Raw genomic sequence first — 7,080 nt, 5'->3', positions numbered from 1 at the left:
CGTTCGAATACAACGGGTGTTGACGAGCCTAGCATGTACAGACATGGCCTCGGAACACGGAAGACCGAAAGGTCGAACATGAGTCGTATAGAAGATACGATCAACATGAGATGTTCACCGTTGATGACTAGTCTGTCTCACGTGATGATCGGACACGGCCTAGTCGATTCGGATCATGTTTCACTTAGATGACTAGAGGGATGTCTATCTGAATGGGAGTTCATTAAATAATTTGATTAGATGAACTCAATTATCATGAACATAGTCTAAATTGTCTTTGCAAATATGTTGTAGATAAATAGCTCACGTTGTAGCTCCCTGTTTCAATACGTTCCTAGAGAAAGATTAAGTTGAAACATATTGTAAGCAATGATGCGGACTAGGTCCGTAGTCTGAGGAGTTTCCTCACTGCTACACAGAAGGCTTACGTCTTTGATGCACCGCTCGATGTGCAAACCCCTACAACGTCGTCTGTGGATGTTGTGAACACCTGACAGACACATCCTAATGACTACTTGATAGTTTAGTGCACCATACTTTACGGCTTAGAATCGGGATTCCAATGACGTTTTGAATGCCATAGAACATATGAGATGTTCCAAGAGCTGAAATTGGGATTTCAAGCTCATGCCCGTGTTGAGAGGTGTGAGACCTCTGACAAGTTCTTTTGCCAACAAGATGGAGGAGAATAGCTCAGCTAGTGAGCATGTGCTCAGAATGTCTGGGTGCTACAATCACTTAAATCAAGTGGGAGTTAAACTTCCAGATAAGATAGTGATTGATAGAGTTCTCTAGCCACTATCACTAAGCTACTATATCTTCGTGATGAACTATGACATGCAAGGGATGGAGTTGATCCCGGAGCTGTTCGCGGTGCTTAAGACCGCAAAAGGTAGAAATCAAGAAGGAGCATCAAGTGTTGATGGTTTAACAAGACCACTGGTTTCAAGAAGGGCAAGGGCTAGAAGGGAAACTTCATGGATGGCAAACCAGTTGCCGCTCCAGTGAAGGAACCCAAGGTTGAATCCAAACCCGAGACTAAGTGCTTCTATTGTAAGGGGAATGGTCACTGGTAGCGGAATTACCCCAAATGCATGGTAGATAAGAAGGCTGTCAACTTCAACAAAGTATATACGTGTTATTAATGTGTACCTCACTAATACTCCTGGTAGCACCTGGGTATTGGATACCGGTTCAGTTGCTATTATTGGTGACTTGAAGCAAAAGCTACGGACTAAACGCGAGGTGACGATGTGTGTTGGAAGTGTTTCCAAAGTTGATGAGATCACCATCGCACGCTCCATCTGCCTTCGGGATTAGTATTGAACCTAGATAAATGTTATCAGGTGTCTACGTTGAGCATGAATATGATTAGATCATGTTCATTGCAATACGGTTATTCATTTAAGTTAGAGAATAATGGTTATTCTATTTACATGAATAATACCTTTCATGGTCATGCACCCTATGTGAATGGTTCAGTGAATCTCGGTGGTGGTAATACACATGTTCACGCCAAAAGATGTAGATAGTACCACTTTCTTGTGGCACTGCCGCTTAGGTCATATGGCGTAAGATACATGAAGAAACTCCATGCGATGGATGTTTGGAGTCACTTGATTTTGAATCGCTTGACACATGCGAGCCATGCCTCATGGGCAGGATGACTAAGTAGGGATGGCAATGGGTAGGGTATGGGCGGGTACAACCTTCTTCTGCCCAAACCCATACCCATAGATACCTTCTATACCCACCCACTACAATACCCATGGGTATAAATAGATACCCATGCCCATACCCATCGAGTATTCTATACCCAATGGGTATCCGATGGGTACAATCTATGGTATTTAAATTTCTAAAAAGTAGAGAAATGAGTCAAAATTCAAGTGACGATAAGCAAGCAGTATAGCACCGACGCAGCCTCCTCCGATGGGTGGCCTCTTGGAGGAATCACGCGAGTATGAGCAATGATTGGTGGAAGCTCGACATAGTGGGAGGCAGGTGTGGGAATCGGGGATCGCTGGATCAAGAGATGGACAGGAGTAGATTTCATCGTCGAGGAGACACAAAGGATGTAGGGGGAGTGGCAAGAAAGTGTGTGTGAGCATATGAGCTACTGCCAGTTTAGGTATACAAGATTTAGGGTTGGGCCACGGGAGTTGGATGTTGACACCACATGTCATAGTACTTATTTTATTTTTTTGTGGGTATCCATTGGGTTACCCACGGGTGCAATTTCATACCCATACCCTACCCATATATTTTGTGGGTATCGATACCCATTACCCATGGGTACAAAACCTCTTCAAGTCTTGCCCATGCCCATTGTATTCGGGTAGGGTACCCATACCCATGGGCAAAACTGCCATCCCTATGACTAAGACCCCGTTTTCAGGTACAATGAAACGGGCAAGTGACTTGTTGGAAATCATGCATGCTGATGCGTGTGATTCAATGAGAATTGAAGCGTGTAGTGGATATCGCTATTTTCTCGTCTTCACTGACGATTTGGGTAGATATAGGTATATTTACTTAATGAAGCACAAGTCTGAAATGTTTGAAAAGTTCAAGCGATTTCAGAGTGAAGTTAAGAATCATCATAACAAGAAGATCAAATTCCTACGATCTGATCAATGAGAATTTTTGAATTATGAGTTTGGCAAACACTTAAGACATTGTGGAATTGTTTCACAGTTGAAGCCACCTGGAACACCACAGGGTAATGGTGTGCCCGGACGTCGTAATCGAACCTTATGAGATATGGTGCGATCTATGATGTCTCTTATTGATCTACCGCTATTTTTTTGAGGTTACGCATTAGAGACAGCTGCATTCACTTTAGATAGGACACCATATAAGTCCGTTGAGACGACGCCGTATGAACATTGGTTTGGCAAGAAACCAAAGCTGTCGTTTCTTAATGTTTGGGGCTGTGATGCTTAAGGCTTCAACCGGAGAAGCTCGAACCCAAAGCGGACAAACACATCTTCATAGGATACCCAAAGGTGACAGTTGGGTATACCTTCTATCTCAGATCCGAGGGCAAATTGTTTGTCGCTAAGAACGGGTCCTTTCTCGAGAAGGAGTTTCTCTCGAAAGAATTGAGTGGGAGGAAGATAGAACTTGATGAGGTTGTCGAACCTTTACTTCAACCAGAGAGTGATGCAACACAAAAAGATGTTTTCTGTGGAGCCTACGTCTGTTGAATAGGAAGTTAATGATAGTGATCATGAAGCTTCGGATCAAGTTGCTATCGAACCTCGTAGGTCGACAAGGATATGTACTACTCCTGAGTGGTACAGTAATCCTGTCTTAGATATCATGTTGTTAGACAACAACGAACCTACGAGCTATGGAGAAGCGATGGTGGGCCCGTATTCCGACAAATGGTTAGAAGCCATGAAATCCGAGATAGGATCCATGTATCAGAACAAAGTATGGACTTTGGTGGACTTGCCCGATGACCAGCGAGCCATTGAGATAAATGGATCTTTAAGAAGAAGACGGACGTGGGCGGTAATGTTACCGTCTATGAAGCTCGACTTGTGGGAAAGAGTCTTTTCACAAGTTCAAGGAGTTGACTACGATGAGAACTTTTCACTCGTAGCGATGCTTAAGTCCGTCGGAATCATGTTAGCATTAGCTGTATTTTTCGATTATGAAATCTGACAGATGGATGTCAAAAACAAGTTTTCTTACCAGTTTTCGTAAGAAAGAGTTGTATGTGATACAATCAAAGTTTTGTTGATCCTAAGGATGCTAAAAGGTATGCTGGCTCCAGCGATCCTTCTATGGACTAGAGCAAGCATCTCGGAGTCAGAATATATGCTTTGATGGAGTGATCAAAGCTTTTAGGTTTATACAATGTTTGCTAGAAACTTGTATTTACAAGAAAGTGAGTGGGAGCACTACGACATTTCTGATAAGTATATGTGGATGACATATTGTTGATCCGAAATAATGTAGAATTTCTGGAAAGCATAAACGGTTGTTTGAAGAATGTTTTTTCAAAGGAAGACCTGGATAAAGCTGCTTACACATTGGGCGTCAAGATCTATAGAGATAGATCAAATCGCCTGATGATACTTTCAAAGAACGCACACCTTGACATGTTTATGAAGGAGTTCAAAATAGATCAGTCAAAGAAGGGGTTCTTACCTGAGTTGTAAGGTGTGAAGTTGAGTAAGATTCGAAGATTGACCACGGCAGAAAAAAGAGGAAGGACGAAGGTCGTCCCCTATGCTTTTGTCATAGGCTCTATACAGTATGCGATGCTAAGTACCGCACCTGATGTGTGCCTTGCCACATGTCTGGCAAGAGGGTACAAAGGTGATCTAGGAATGGATCACCAGATAGCGGTCAAAATTGTCCTTAGAGGAATAAGGAAATGTTTCTCGGTTATGGAGGTGATAAAGAGTTCGATGTAAAGAGTTACGTCGATGCAAGCTTAACACCTATCCGGATAGCTCTGAGTAGAGATACCGGATACGTACAATGGAGCAACAATTTGGAATAGCTCGAAGTGGAACGTGGTAGAAGCATCTGCGATATGACATAAAGTTTTGCGAAATACATAGGGATCTGAATATGGCAAGACCCGTTGACTACAACCTCTCTCACAAGCATAACATGATCAAGCCCAGAACTCATTGAGTATTAATCACATAGTGATGTGAACTAGATTAGTGACTCTAGTAAACTCTTTGGATGTTGGTCACATGGTGATGTGACCTGTGAGTGTTAATCACATGGCGATGTGAACTAGATTATTGACTCTAGTGCAAGTGGGAGACTGCTGGAAATATGCCCTAGAGACAATAATAAATTAGTTATTATTATTATATTTCATTGTTCATGATAATCATTTATTATCCATGCTAGAATTGTATTGATAGGAAACTCAGATACATGTGTGGATACATAGACAACACCATGTCCCTAGTAAGCCTCTAGTTGACTAGCTCGTTGATCAATAGATGGTTACGGTTTCCTGACCATGGACATTGGATGTCGTTGATAACGGGATCACATCATTAGGAGAATGATGTGATGGACAAGACCCAATCATAAACCTAGCACAAAGATCGTGTAGTTCGTATGCTAAAGCTTTTCTAATGTCAAGTATCATTTCCTTAGACCATGAGATTGTGCAACTCCCGGATACCGTAGGAGTGCTTTGGGTGTGCCAAACGTCACAACGTAACTGGGTGGCTATAAAGGTACACTACGGGTATCTTCGAAAGTGTCTGTTGGGTTGGCACGAATCGAGACTGGGATTTGTCACTCCGTGTAAACGGAGAGGTATCTCTGGGCCCACTCGGTAGGACATTATCATAATGTGCACAATGTGACCAAGGAGTTGATCACGGGATGATGTGTTACGGAACGAGTAAAGAGACTTGCCGGTAACGAGATTGAACAAGGTATCGGGATACCGACGATCGAATCTCGGGCAAGTATCGTACCGATAGACAAAGGGAATTGTATACGGGATTGATTGAATCCTTGACATCGTGGTTCATCCGATGAGATCATCGTGGAGCATGTGGGAGCCAACATGGGTATCCAGATCCCGCTGTTGGCTATTGACCGGAGAGTTATCTCGGCCATGTCTGCATGACTCCCGAGCCCGTAGGGTCTACACACTTAAGGTTCGATGACGCTAGGGTTATAGGGAAAGTATGTACACGGTTACCGAATGTTGTTCGGAGTCCCGGATGAGATCCCGGACATCACGAGGAGTTCCGGAATGGTCCGGAGGTAAATATTGATATGTAGGAAGTATGGTTTTGGCCACCGGAAGTGTTCCGAGCGTCACCGGTAGTGTACCGGGACCACCGGAGGGGTCCGAGGGTCCACCAGGTGGGGCCACCAACCCCGGAGGCCTACATGGGCCAATAGTGGGAAGGGACCAGCCCCTAGGTGGGCTTGGGGCGCCTCCCACCAAAGCCCAAGGCGCCTCCAAAAGGGGAGGGGGCAAACCCTAGGGCAGATGGGCCCTAAGGCCCACCCTAGGTGCGCCCCCTCTCTCCCCCCTTGGCCGCCACCCTAGATGGGTTTTGGGGCAGCCGCCACCCCTAGGGAGGGAACCCTAGATGGGGGCGCAGCCCCTCCCCTTCCCCTATATATACTTGAGGTTTTGGGGGCTGCAAGACAGACTATTCGATCTTTCTATTGGGGCAACCGCCGTTGTTCGGCGCTTAGATCGAAATCAACCGCGATCTGAATCGCTGCGAGTACGACTCCTTCATTCGCGTTCTTGCAACGCTTCCGCTTAGCGATCTACAAGGATATGTAGATGCACTCTCCTTCCCTCGTTGCTAGATTACTCCATAGATTGATTTTGGTGATGCGTAGAATTTTTTTAAATTTCTGCTACGATCCCCAACACGTTTTAGCCGCCACACTTTCTGTGGCGCGCCACGGCTGCCTCTGCTTAGGCGTGGCAATCAGAGCCCCTTAGGGCGGTGTGTCCTGTGGCAAGCCGCTACCGCTGTGGGTCCAGGTGCATAAGGAGGGGCTGGAGACTTTGGGATTTGTACGGAGCTTCGGGGCTGCTTTGGTACGAGAGTACACATATATAAACAACTATTTTGCTAAGGGATCTAAACAGCTATTCATTTCTTGCCTAAAAGCAGACATCGATGAATGTTCGTGTTTGAATTGGATGTATAGTGTTGCGCTCTCCTATCAGATAAAAAATTAAATCTAAGTGATAGTATTAGTTTATTCTAATAACATATGCTCTGGTTTTTCTTTTAGTATAACAACTGATGCCTGGTATGAACGTGGTACTAAGAAATCGGCGGAGCGTAGCACGCGAGAAGCTTCTAGTAAGAAATGATGCACAATGGATAATCTCTTAGTTTTATATCTACTAACCATGTATACCTAAATACGTGATGAGAGATATTGTTGCCAAGAAATCATATCTTATATACTCCCTTTGTTCCATAATGTAAGACGCTTTTTGATACTACACTAGTATCAAAAAAGGTCTTATATTATGGGACGGAAGGAGTATAAGAGAAGACAAATTTTTTTCTTTATGATTTCTCTATTCCCCACCTCAACATT

This window comes from Triticum urartu, chromosome 1A, assembly GCF_056163025.1.
Source record: "Triticum urartu cultivar PI428250 chromosome 1A, HENAU_Tu73, whole genome shotgun sequence".
Lineage (NCBI taxonomy): Eukaryota > Viridiplantae > Streptophyta > Magnoliopsida > Poales > Poaceae > Triticum > Triticum urartu.
This window is presented reverse-complemented; position numbering follows the sequence as displayed.